Source organism: Tiliqua scincoides, chromosome 7 (assembly GCF_035046505.1).
Source record: "Tiliqua scincoides isolate rTilSci1 chromosome 7, rTilSci1.hap2, whole genome shotgun sequence".
In the NCBI taxonomy this organism is placed as follows: domain Eukaryota; kingdom Metazoa; phylum Chordata; class Lepidosauria; order Squamata; family Scincidae; genus Tiliqua; species Tiliqua scincoides.
Genome location: NC_089827.1, coordinates 57,996,389 through 58,010,348, shown reverse-complemented (window position 1 = coordinate 58,010,348; position 13,960 = coordinate 57,996,389). Strand labels below are relative to the sequence as shown.

The window sequence follows — 13,960 nt, the reverse complement described above, 5'->3', positions numbered from 1 at the left end:
TTTTTTGCCCCAATGTGCATGACTTTACACTTACTGACATTGAAGCGCATCTGCCATTTTGCTGCCCATTCTGCCAGTCTGGAGAGATTCTTCTGGAGCTCCTCACAATCACTTCTGGTCTTTACCACTCGGAAAAGTTTGGTGTCGTCTGCAAACTTAGCCACTTCACTGCTCAACCCTGTCTCCAGGTCATTTATGAAGAGGTTGAAGAGCACCGGTCCCAGGACAGATCCTTGGGGCACACCGCTTTTCACCTCTCTCCATTGTGAAAATTGCCCATTGACACCCACTCTCTGCTTCCTGGCCTCCAACCAGTTCTCAATTCACGAGAGGACCTGTCCTCTAATTCCCTGACTGTGGAGTTTTTTCAGTAGCCTTTGGTGAGGGACCGTGTCAAACGCCTTCTGAAAGTCCAGATATATAATGTCCACGGGTTCTCCCGCATCCACATGCCTGTTGACCTTTTCAAAGAATTCTATAAGGTTTGTGAGGCAAGACTTACCCTTACAGAAGCCATGCTGACTCTCCCTCAGCAAGGCCTGTTCGTCTATGTGTTTTGAGATCCTATCTTTGATGAGGCATTCCACCATCTTACCCGGTATGGATGTTAGGCCTATAGTTAGGCCTATAGTTTCCCGGGTCCCCCCTCTTTCCCTTTTTAAAAATAGGCGTGACATTTGCTATCCTCCAATCTACTGGCACCGTGGCCGTTTTGAGGGACAAGTTGCATACCTTAGTCAAGAGATCTGCAACTTCATTCTTCAATTCCTTAATAACTCTTGGGTGGATGCCATCAGGGCCCGGTGACTTATTGATCTTTAATTTATCAATGAGGTCTGAAACATCTTCTCTTTTAACCTCTATCTGACTTAACTCCTCGGTCAGGAGGGGCCGTTCGGGTAGCGGTATCTGCCTGAGGTCTTCTGCCGTGAAGACAGATGCAAAGAACTCATTTAATTTCTCTGCCATCTCTAAGTCTCCTTTTATCTCCCCTTTCCCTCCCTCACCATCCAGAGGGCCAACCGCTTCTCTGGCGGGTTTCCTGCTTCTAACATATTTGAAGAAGCTTTTATTATTCCCCTTAATGTTGCTGGCCATGCGTTCCTCATAGTCTCGCTTGGCCTCCCATATCACCTTCTTACAGTTCTTTTGCCACAGTTTATGTTCCTTTTTATTCTCCTCATTAGGGCAAGACTTCCATTTACGGAAGGAAGCTTCCTTGCCCTTCACAGCCTCTCTAACTTGGCTGGTTAGCCACGCGGGCACCCTCCTGGATTTAGTGGAACCCTTCTTTCTTTGCGGTATACACCTCTGCTGGGCCTCTATTACTGTTGTTTTAAGCAGCCTCCATGCACTCTGGAGAGATTGGACTCTTTTTACCCTCCCTTTCAACCTCCTTCTAACCATGAGATGAGCAGCCACTTACTATTGCACTTTAGCAGATCATTGAAGACTGGACCTGGTTTTGCCTGTAAATCCTGTTAGGCTTGATGGTGCTTTGTAGTCAGTGGTATTGATTACAAATATATTCTACAGCATACAATCCTTTGCTCAGGCACAGTGGTCCTCAAACTTTTAAGCAGCGGGACACACTTTTTAGAATGACAGTCTTTTGGAACCCACCAGAACTGATGACATTAACCTGGAAGTGATGTCATGGTTGGAAATGACCTCATCAATTTAAGTTTCTAACCTAAGCTGTGATCAACCAAAGGTCCCATAACACAGAGTGCTCATGTTGTTACTTTGCATAGCTTGGAATTCAAACATTCCAGCTCAATAGCAAAACACAGTCTTGGATCCTTCTCCGGCCACACAGTCCTCCCCCCTTTCTAGCGCCCCATCTTCCCACCTATTCAATGTCAAGCACCATCCCTCTCTTCCACTGGGAGCTTGCAGTGCTTAGTTGCTCTGCACCTTGTATTTTTAGCTCTGTATTTTCAATTGTGACTGAGCTAGGTGCTATGCAACCCAACTGAAATTGGCTCGCAACCCACCGAGTGTGTCCTGACCCATAGTTTGAGAAATACTGCTTATGCCGAAAGCAGCATTTCATAGTCTGAGGCACAACATCTGGTTATCACTGGATGCAGCTCAAAAGATTGTATTGCCATTGCACTTACAACAGACCTATTTTTTCCCCTTTTAAATAGAAGTTATGTTTTGGATGTCATTTTGAGGTCATTTGGCCTCTTCTGTTTTCCCCAAATCTTTATTTTTAGTTTAGGTCCCTTGGGCACAAGACTATTTAATACGTAGTAAATACACTCTAAGCTTCTCTGAACCCATGGGATAGAACAAGATATAAATTGAATAAGTCAGTGGTTCTCAAACTTTTAGCACTGGGGCCCACTTTTTCGAATGAGACTTTGTCAGGACCCACTGGAAGTGATGTCATGAATGGAAGTGACATTATCAAACAGGGAAGATTTTTTGCAATCCTACCTACATTTTTGTAGGAGTAAGTCCCATTGACTATCATTGTTAAAAGCATATACATAGTAGCTGTTCAAAGTACTGATCTGTCACATTTCCCCAAATGCAGTCACATAGCATGTGGCATCACGTCTGATATATTAAAAATAAAATACATGTTGAAATGAATGTGTAAAATTGGCCTAAAATTAGCTTGTGACCCACCTAGTGGGTCCCAACCCAAAGATTGAGAAACACTGGAATAAGTAATTAAATCTGTGAATCTCACATGTGTAAAAGTTCCAGGTGAACTAAGCTAAATGCTGTATATACAGTAGGCAGATGCCTCCTCACACCTCAGAAGGCCTCCAGGACATTGCCAGTAGCCACTTCCAGTTTGTACCTGTGACTTTGGTTTTGTCCAGTAGTTGTTCTTAGGCACAGGGAAACCGGTGTCCAACTCCTTTGGCCTTTCCCTGGCCTCAAGACACCTCAGATGCAAAACACCTTCCTGGCCTCAAAAGTGGCTCCCGATCGCATCCAGGAAACTTTTCAGGAGGCATGGAGACTCATGGAGTGGGCTGGTATGACCTCCAGAGGGCCTAGCAAGCATCAACGTCCTGTAAGTTATTGTAGCACCAGAACCCTGCCTCTGACTGGGACTCAAGCACCCACAGATCTGGGTATCTGTGGAGGTCCTGAAACAAATCCCCCGCAGATTTTGAGGGCCCACTGTATATGATATATACATACATGCTGGACATCTCCAGCTACATCTATGGTGACAAGGCAAGGAAAAGACTTTTGCCTAAAATTCTGGATTGCTGATTGAAAGAATGATATTTTTGAATAAATGTACAATTTTCAGTGCTTGGTGCAGTCTGTTAGCAGCTTGGTGGTGTAATTCTCTGTCTCTGAATTGGGACTGCCTAGCGAATTGCTCTTTTGGCCATAACACTAGTCTACTGTGTCTTCCCTCTCTGTTCAACTTTAAAGCTTGATCTCCTTAACAGCATTCTGCTCAAAGATTACATTTTTTTTGTCTCCTGATCACACTTGCCTGTCGTTTAACAGATGACTGTTTTTCAGTGCATGAAAAGTAGTTAATGCTTCCCAAAATAGTCTCCTTCCACATGCCACCTGCTGCTGCTAGTTGATGCATGTTGCTTAACAATTCCTAAATGACTACCAGTTGCTATTACCCTGGTAACTGAACTCCTAAATAGAAACTGATTTAAAAGAGCAAGTAATAGCTAGAAAAGATTGTATAACAGTTCTCACTTGTTCGAGGAATTATTTTCATCTCCTGCCATAAGGTAACTTTGTTAGCAATTTTGGTTTAGTGCTGGGGTATGTGGAGGATGAAATTCTGTTATATGATGCAGCTACAGTCTTGAGCCTACCATGCTGGCGAACTTTATTGGCTGTAGATGAGCCACCTTTATTCATCTTTTGAGTGTTCTGTTTACATGTGAAAGGGAGGGAATAAAAGAGAAAAAATTTCTGTTGCTTCTAAGAAGTGATAGCACACAATTTAACAACTGATTTGTTATTGCAAAAAGACATCTATTTTGGAATGTTGGTAACATATACACTTCTTTAAATCAATTGGCATGTAAATTTAAGTCATTTAACGGCCTTTGATATCCATGGTTTTGTTTTTGGTCACCAGCATACATTCTGTTGGGGACAATGACATAGAACAGGTTCATGTAATTCCTGTTGTGAAAACTTGTATCAGCTGGAGATTTTAACTGAGAATTGCAAAATAGAGTTATATTTACCTGCATGAGGTGTTCCTGTGGAGAAGGGGTTTTATAGAAAACCACAGAACATTCTATAACTGCAGTATAACAACTGCACGAGCTCATCCTCAATACTCCTCAGAGTCCTGCTTGGGCAAGAGGGTAGGATGCAGAAAGGGTGTGTATCACCCAGAGACCCCTGCAAGGAATTCTTGTAGTTGCTTTCCATTCACATTGGGCAGCTAGATAGGTTGAAAGTTGGAGTCCAAGGCTCATGCGCACTGCTCTTGGTCTGGCTGACTGTGCTCTCCTTAAGACGTGAGTGATCCTGATGAGGCCAAAAACAATGTGTTAGAGATGCACGTGCTAATTTTAACTTTACTTTTTGCCCTGTACAAAACAAGTACTTCCCAGAGTTCTTCGTAACTTAGCTCAGAGAACTCTGGGGATGTGACCAAAAGTGGCAGCTAGACCTACAGGAGACCTCCCAGCAGAACTGTTGCCAGCCAAGGCCATAGCTCTTTTTGCTTCTTCCATTTGAGAGTTTTGTTTGGAAGCGCAGCTTGTTTCCCTTCACTGCTCTTTCACTGATTCCAAACTTTTAGTAACAGCTGAACTGTTTGATACTGTCCAGGCTGGTTTTCAAAGCTTTGAAAATGTAGTCTTACTCCCAAGTACTATATGAGGTTATTGTTATTGTTTACATTCAATGTGTGCTTTAAATAAGACTTAAAACTGTGGCTGGATCTGTACAGCTTTTTTACAAAGGGGAAAAGCTCATCTCTGGACTAAGAATTTAATAGAGTGCACTCTATTAAATTTTTAGTGAACTTTATTACTGTCACTTTTAAAAGAGGAAAAATTACCACTGTGAAATACAGTGCAAAAATTAGAAGGTCCTTAGGTCCTTCAGATGCTCTTTGACATTTGAAAATCTAATTCAATAAAGATAAGGCAAAATCTTTAAAATGAAGTTGAGATAAATTTTGTCTGAAGGATTTTTATTGCTCCCATATTCATATTTTTCTTTGTGGAATGGGGATTTCCAGCCTTATTTCTGCTGCTGCCCCTTGTACCCTCTGAAAAGCAACTACTTAAGATCAAAAGATTCTCAGGAATGACGTGGCATGTAGTATAGGAGTATTTTCCAACAAGAAGCTAACAGAACATACCAAGATCCAGGTCTACAGAACTTGCGTCTTGAGTACACTTCTGTACTGCAGCGAGTCATGGACTCTTTGCTCACAAAAGGAGAGGAAACTGAACGCTTTCCACATGCACTGCCTCCAGTGCATCCTCGGTATCACCTGGCAGGACAAAGTTCCAAACAATACAGTCCTGGAACGAGCTGGAATCCCTAGCATTGCTGAATCCCATGCACTGCTAAAACAGACGCCTGCGCTGGCTTGGTCATGTCGTGAGAATGGGCAATGGCTGGATCCCAAAGGATCTCCTCTGTGGAGAACTTGTGCAGGGAGACCACAGCTGCGATACAAGGACATCTGCAAGAGGGATCTGAAGGCCTTAGGAATGGACCTCAACAGATGGGAAACCTTGGCCTCTGAGCGTCCCGCTTGGAGGCAGCCTGTGCAGCATGGCCTCTCCCAATTTGAAGAGTCACTTGGCCAACAGACTGAGGCAAAGAGGCAAAGAAGGAAGGCCCACAGCCAGGGAGACACCAGAGACAGACTACATTTGCTCCCAGTGTGGAAGGGATTGTCACTCCCGAATTGGCCTCTTCAGCCACACTAGATGCTGTTCCAGAACTACTTTTCAGAGCGCGATACCATAGTCTCCCGAGACTGAAGGATGCCGATGATGATGTAGTATAGGAATTGGCAGATGAAGAAATTGGTAGAAATGGGAACCCCTCCCCCTTTATGCAAGCCAGAGTGCCTCCTGCTTCTCCTGTGTTTCTGAATTTTCCACTGTCACATATAGTTTAGTGCTTGACATGTCCCCTCTTCCTTTTGACTTTTTCCTTTTCTGCAAGAAGGAGGGAAAGGGTAGCTGTTTGCTCGGTTAATAATTCACACTATTAGTTTATGGTTGGTATTCTTGGTTGTAAGTGGAAGAAGTGTTGAAACCCTCCTTTCCCCCCTCAGAGGGCCATGTGTCATGTATTAAAAAGCTGTATAGAACATTCAGTTGTAGCTGTTGACTACAATGGGTTCTTATACTTCCAGATTAGATACTTCCTCTTGAATGTAATATATTTCTTTCATTTAGTTCAGACTTTTGCATTCTGTTGTGTGCTATTGACGATGGCAAACTGATTAATTGCTGCCGCATGACCATTGTAATGTAAGACTGACAACTGAACAAATCCTGCTTTTATCACAATCATGCTGGGAATGAGACAGAAGTACAGCACACTTGTTTTAGCAGATGCTAAACTTTGATCTGCTACTGGGATGTTGAGACACCTGCCTAAGGTGGGTTGCACTAGTACCACCACCACAAATTGCTGGAGAATTTCTGGAAGAACTAAGGAGAAGAACTGGATGTGAGGAAGAAGGAAGTAAATAAAAATTGTTTTACTGTATTATAACCTGAAAGTGAGCCACATGTTGCAGATTCGGACCACGGCTGGATCATAAATTGGGAAAATTATGAGAATATTGATGCTAGCAGTGATTTTATTAGTAGATATTGGTGGGACATGAAGTGGGGATTTGAAAGTCTAATCTCTCATGTGCCAGGGGTCTGTTGCATGGGCCTTAGACAAGTCACTGTGTTTACAGCCTTGGTTGTCTTACATATGATTGGGAATAAAAATGGATGGTTGTGGGGGTGAACATGGGATGTGTTTTAAAAAAGAAATCTTGACAAATTACAACTTCTATAAAAATGGTATGTAGTATGATGGAACCATAACACATCCCAACCAGAATTCAAGTTGAAGTTCTGGGTTGGTTCAAAAGAACCTGAGCTGCCACTTGCCCAGTACTGTTGGATTATGCGTCCAATCTGGAAATGATTCTAGAGGCAAGTTCTAGTGTTCCTGATGAAATCCCCAACTGTGGTGGGTCATGATCTTGACCCACTAATATCTTCAGTGTATTTATGAGCCAGTGTTGTCATGGAGACTTGTGTGCTTGTAGACAGAGGCCTAGCACAATCACTTGGGCAGCCCAATCCTAACCTTTACTGTATCCTGCGCAGGTGAGAAGGTGGCTGTGGTACAACTCGGAGTAAGGGGATATATATCCCCTTACCTCAAGTCGTGCACTAGCCACCCTGCGGGGCTACTTGGATCTGTACCAGTAAAATCACTGGCGTAAATTCAAGCAGCCTTTTGTAATACCAGGCTGTCTGGTAGGGATTAGGATCCGGCCTAAGTTTGCTAAGGCCAGTCCTACCCTCAGGCCTGGTCTGCCCACTGGCCTCCCTCTCCCACCTTCCCCCACCCCAACACCCCTATTCCATCTTCCTGCCACCCTCTCCAACCCCTCCCCCCCACTGGCCTTTGTGCACTGGTGCAATCTCACCCTACACTGGTCTGGATCTGGTGCTGAGAGGCAGGTGTGCATCCTCACACTGGCCAACTCACGAGGTGGTGCAAAACATGCTTTATGGCACATTTGCAACACCTGAAAGGTGGCACAAGTCTGTTGAGTCTGCCTAATTGCCAGTTAGCGCTTTAAGCCTCATAGCTCGTGTTCTTTCTGGAAACTTGTGGAATTTGTTCAGAGATTCCTGAATTTACTTTGGCGTTTGGGTAGACCGGAATGAAATTAGCATGTTTCAGGATCTGCTGAGACTTTCTAGGCCTAGGAGCAATAGTGGCATCCATCTGTAGTTTATCAATACTTGCAGGGTGTCACAGGAACCAATCCTATCCAATTTTCCAGCACCAGTGGGGCATGTGTTGCATCCTGCAGTGGGGAGGGGCAGTAACAGAGGCCTCCTCAAGGTAAGGTAACATTTATTCCCTTACCCCAGGGCTGCATTGTAGCTGCATCGGCACAGGAAAGTTGGATAGAATTGGACCTTCAGTTTCTATTACAACTTGGGGCACAATCCTATACTTGTCTACTCAGAAGTAAGTCCCATTGTCTTCAGTGGGACTTTCTCTCAGGAAAGTGTGCATAGGATTGCAGCTTCAGCATTGTGTTACCTTTCCTCTAAGGCTAATTCAGGGTTTGTTTTATCTGGAAATAGTTTGTATTTTGAACTTGTAATCTGTGTTCCCTGCAAAAAGTTAAAAAGACTGCACAGAGCCCTACTTTTTCTGTGTGGGGACAACTCTGGAGCCCTTGGTGATGATGTCATTGCAGTGTTCAGAGTGCTGTGAGGGCAGCTGTGTGGGGCTCCAACTTGAGCTGCTTGGCTGTGCAGCTTAAAGAGAACAGTGCTTGAAATGGTAAAGTACATACAAGCAAAGAGCTATAAATAAGTGTGTAGAAGAGCAACTTGGACTTTGGTATATAAGCTATTCTACCTTCCTGGATGCAAATTCTTCTACGATTTTTTTCAGGTTGCCATCACGAAAGCCAAAGTGGATTTTTCCAGTGTGCTGTGCTTGCCCCCTTCCGTCATTGCTGGAAATGGGCTGGACGGAGGAGGGGCTGGCGAGAATGAAGATGAGACGGCGTTGGGGTGTCTTTCAGCGGCACCAAGCCCCCAGAGTGAAGCTGTTGCCAATGAACTGCAGGAGCTCTCCTTGCAGCCCGAGCTGACCCTAGGCCTCCATCCTGGGCGGAACCCCAATCTTCCTCCGCTCAGTGAGAGGAAGAATGGTAAGTAGAACAATGATGGTTCATATCTTGCTATTCTTCCCTAGCTTCCAACTAACTACTCAAGCAAAATATTTTTGAAGAGTCTCTGGATGTGATGCTTCTTATATTTTAATAGTGCAAAACCCATATGTTTTGTATCTGTTGTGCAGTGGATTTAAAAATGATCTCTTTTGGAAAAACATTGCCTGTGATGGTGAATGGGGTGCATAGAATTCTGTCTCTGTCTAATTGATTGCACTGTAGTGATGCGTGTAAGCTATTTGCACAGTCACATTACTTTCACATGAAAATGAAAGTAGTACAGGTCTTTATATTTTAACTGTGGTACTGACAGTATCTCGTGACTCTTTTCAACTTTGGTGTTAGAGTTGACAATATTTTTTTTCCTTGTCTGCTTATATTCAGTAGAGCAACATGTATTAGCACATAGGGTAAGAAAAAGGACAAGCAAAGCCTTTATTTTTGTTGTTGGTCAGGATCCCAATGACATCCTGTATAGGCATTTGCTTTCATTGGAGCCATTAGTCTTATTTTTGTTTGACTAATGACATTCCTTTAATTATGAAGGACACTGCACGTATAAAGAAGGGGTTTGTTTTGAAATAGTTTAGTCACTGATCTCTTAGATTTCATTGTTAAGGCAGCTTGGCATCTTAACTTGGCATCTTTCCCCTATGGAATGGTACCAGAGCAAAGGAGAGATTTGTGGACCCCAAGCAATGGGTGTTGGCAACGCATCTTCATGGTTCCTTAATTTGGGACCTTCATGTCAGTTAATCATGCAATCTTTCTGCTTTCTTAAAGCACAATATTATCTTAGAGATGGAAAATCTTTTGTGTGTGTGGGCCATCCTCCATTTTGTAGCTTTCCTTCCATTGCATGTTTTAAAATCTAGAGTGATCTCTTATGGAGATGCACAAGGAAAAGTGTAGCATTTTAAAGAGGCTAACTTCTCAAACTCATACTGTATATTGGATTTGGCAGTTTCCAGCAAGATACATGTGGTTGGAACTAGAAGTAACCCAGGTAGTACTTTATAGTGTCATCCCAAGGAACATAAAATTGCTACAAGAATGGACATAAATAAATCATTATGTTTCTCCTTTCTGAGAAATTTTGATTTGGAATTGTGTAATTGGTAGGTTATTTCAGGTGATATGAAGCCCAGTATGTTCAGTTCTTGCAGAGCTGGTGTAATGCCTGGGAGACAGAGCTACAAATCAGGGTGACTGTGAAGGATAGTGTACTGAAGATAATACAAGGGGACCACTGTATCCACAGATATGCTATCTGCTGTTTCAGGTATCCGTGAATCAGATCTGAGGGGGTCCCTGCACCCCCTCACATGGCCCCTCTGAGGCGAGGGGAGCCCAGCTCCCCTTGCCTCCTAAGGGTTTTTGGAGGCTCACAGAGGCCACGCAGACCACCTGTGACTGCTGCAGGCCTCAGAATGACTGAAAAGGCCGAAAAACCTCTAATTCCAGTTTCTGGAGGGAAACAGGAAGTGACATTTTTAAGGCCTTAATTATAGGCATTAGGAGGCCCTTGATTAATTAATCAGTATACTGAAATAAATGTTATTCTTTAAGATGCTACAAGACTCTGTTTTGTTTGCTGGTCCCAACTAAGGACCCAATCATGTCCTCTCCCAGTGCTGACACTGAGCTCTAGTGCTGGTGCTGGGTGCAGTAAACATGCTGTAAAGCACATTTACGGGACCAGGAGAGCATGGGGCACTGGGGGATCGCAAGTGGTGAAGTCCATCACTGGATGGCGCAGGGTTTCTGGGTGGGAGGGGAGCATTCTAGGGCAGGAGGGGATGGGACCAGCAGAGCCCTGCTCCACTGGATCCTATCTTCGGCTCTGTGCTCCTGTGCTCTTCCCTCAAGGAGGCTTCCGGCAAGCCCAGTGGGGCTGCTGGATACATTGGTCACCATTTTAGCACCACTGCACCCAGCACCACGATTGCCATTAGGATTGGGCTGTAACATGGCTACCCCTCTGGAAGTTATTGTTAACTGGCTATGCAGAGTGGCATCCATGCAGGTAGATCTGTAATTTAACATATTTATTTATTCATTCATTCATTCATTCATTCATTCATTCAATTTATTCAATTTATTCGATTTATATTCGGCTTTTCTCCCCGAAGGGCACCCAAGGTGGCTATGCAGCTGTTGCCATGATTGTTTGCTGTGTAGGAGTGACTATTTCCTTCTTGTCTGAAGCATTGCTGTAAATCTCTGGTATTGCTGTGGTAATGAGTTGCTGTTCACTGTTTGAACTTTACAGACTTTATCAAATTGGCACCAGAGTACATCTTGTGCGGTGGAGTTGACTATGTATGAGTAATTTCTATGTATTGGGAAATAGGAAGGATGTACTAGGAGCAGAATATGGGAGAGACATTATAATGGTGGAGACAAATTGTCCGTGTTTAGGTTAAGTTTTCCTCTGTTCACAACTCCAGACAGTGACTGCTGAGTCAGAAAGGAGTTGACATGTTGTGCTGAGTAGGCTTCTAGCAAATTAACCCTTGTATGCCTTAAATTTATAAGTATTTTCTAGTAGCAACAGTTTAGTAGTGGCATAATCTAGTTCTACAACATGTGCACATTTCCGTCTCAAACTTGGGAGTTGGGAGCAGTTGTAGCACAATGGCTAAGAGACTGTGCTGTGAATTGGGACTTGCTTGGTTTGAATTTTTCCTCTGCCATGAACTCATTGGGTGGCCCTGTGCAAGCTACTTTCTTGCAGCCCTGGCTTCCCAGCTGCAAAATGGGGATACTAATATTTACCTTGCCAGCTTGTTGTAAGAACAGCATCAAGATAAAACATGAGAAACACTGCACCATCAGAAAGCACTACAAGTTTTGAGGATTATTTTTGAATCTGCATTTGTATGCAGTGTGATGCAGGGCACAATCCTAACCAAGTTTCCAGCTTTGACATAGCTGTGCCAATGTGGTCTGCACTGCATCCTGCAGTGGGAGGTAGTCAAGGGGAGCCTCCACAAGGTAAGGGCATGTTTGTTACCTTACCTTGGGCCTGCATTGCAGCTAGGTCAGTGCTGGAATATTGGTTAGGATTGCGCCCTTAAGGACATAAGAAGAGCACTGCTGAACCACAGGCTCATTTAGTCCTGCTTCCTGTCACAGTGACCCACCAGATGCCTGAGAGAGCACTCAAGACAGATATCCCTTACCCTGTTGCTACTCATTTGCATTTGGCATTCAGAGATAGGCTACCTCCTTTTCCTCCATAAAACTGTCCAGTCCCTCTTTAAAGAAATCTAGGTCAGGTACCATCACTACATCATGTGGCAAGAAGTTCTGCAGATTAATTACATGCTGGATAAAGAATTAGTTCCTTTTGTCTGTTCTAACTTTCCCACCACACAATTTTAATGACTCTCTCCTGATTCCCTCTGTCTATCCCATGCATAATTTTGTATGTCAAGGTTTTATAAGTCTCTTTATAAAGTCTTTAATTTTGATATCCAGAAAATGCAAGTACTTGGTCTGTATACTGGGCAATGCTGCTTTGAATTTGGTATTTAAAGTTCTAACAACATGCTAGCCTGCTGATCGAAAAGAACTGAATCCTAAAGCTGTAATAACTGTTGGAACCACTATCACTACTAGATTAGAAGTTACCTGTGCTGCTTTTGACAGCTATTACAAACAATACAGTAGGGCCCTGTATCTGCGGATCCCATATTCACGGTTTCGCTTATTCGTGGATATGTGGATACAGGACACCCCCCCCCGCAACTCCTCTGGAGTCAAGGTGAGCCGTAAGTTCCAAAAAGGAACCCCCACGGATACAGGGCATGCCTATATTCTCTGTTTGACAGACCTTAATTGTACTGTATTAAAGTCTGTCATAGGCTGTAATCCTTCACATAATACACTTTTAGGAATGTCTCTTTAACCTCAGTGGGATTTGCTTCTGAGTAGACATGTTTAGGATTATACTGTAAGTATAGGTGCTGTAGGATTAGGTTTGATGAATCTCTCAGTAGTTTCAGGTGATCTATGCTGATCTTGGTACAGTTTAAAAGCTGGGAAAAATAATAAAGATCTGTGAATAACACAGCTTGTGGCTGCCAAATCCAACAAAAAAATTTCATGGAGGTTGGATTGTCCACGTGGTTTTGTGCACCTTTTGCTGAGATGCAAAACCTGGTCATCTAAAACCTGTTCAACACCTTGTCCTCTTGTAGCCCTTTTCCCTTCCTAACCAGTCTGAAGATTTTTTTAAGGGCAGGAGGTCTGGTCTAGAGGGTAGAGCCTCCGTTTGCCCGAAGATAACATCCGAAGGTTGCCAGTTCGAGGGCACCGGCACCATGAATGGCGAGACCTTGAAGCAGCTGACAAGCCTAGCCGAGTTATTCCACCTGCTCTTTGGCCGCCCTTCAAGCGAGATATGAAGGAGCTGCTTGTCAGCCTGCATGGGAGGAAACTGGAGGCCAGAATGTGATACCAGATCATAAAAGATCCATCTGAAATGTTGTGGTTCTTGAAAGACAGAACCTTCTTCAATTGTAAAAATCCCTACAGGGGTTTAGAACAGCCTGCCTATGTAAACCGCCTTGAATTAAAGTCTGAGGAGAAATCTGACAACCAAGAAAGACGGTATATAAATATTGTTGTTGTTGTTGTCGTCATCGTCGTCGTCGTCATCATCATCGTCGTCGTCATCATCATCATCATCTCAGAGACAATTTGATTACTAGTCACTATATCTACCTGGATAAGACTGAATTCATTCCAAAACAGCAGATAGCTAATATTATGAGAAGAATTAATGTTAGCCATGCAGTTGAAGCTTTACTTTACCCTTATTGGCATAAAGCAGTTGAAGCCTTTATTTGATTGCATGAAAATATCTGAAATTAACTGAGTTTTGTCCAGCCCACAGGTGTACACATTTGATCCCTGTTGTGTATATGCAACATTGGGCAGAAATGGCTTAAGGTTGCCCAAAATGAATGTTGGCTGACTTTTTAAAAAAACTGTTCGGGCAAGTTATTTTCTTTATCCTCCATGAAAACC

General features: G+C 43.4%; 1 long non-coding RNA gene across 1 annotated transcript in view; it reads left to right on the top strand.

Moving 5' to 3' along the window:
• Positions 1–8,666, top strand: part of LOC136657643 (uncharacterized) — a 30,574-nt gene extending 21,908 nt beyond the window's left edge. The window contains exon 3 of the long non-coding RNA XR_010794763.1: positions 8,641–8,666. This is a non-coding gene — a long non-coding RNA (uncharacterized lncRNA). The remainder of the gene's footprint in view (positions 1–8,640) is intronic.
• Positions 8,667–13,960: the final 5,294 nt, after the last annotated feature.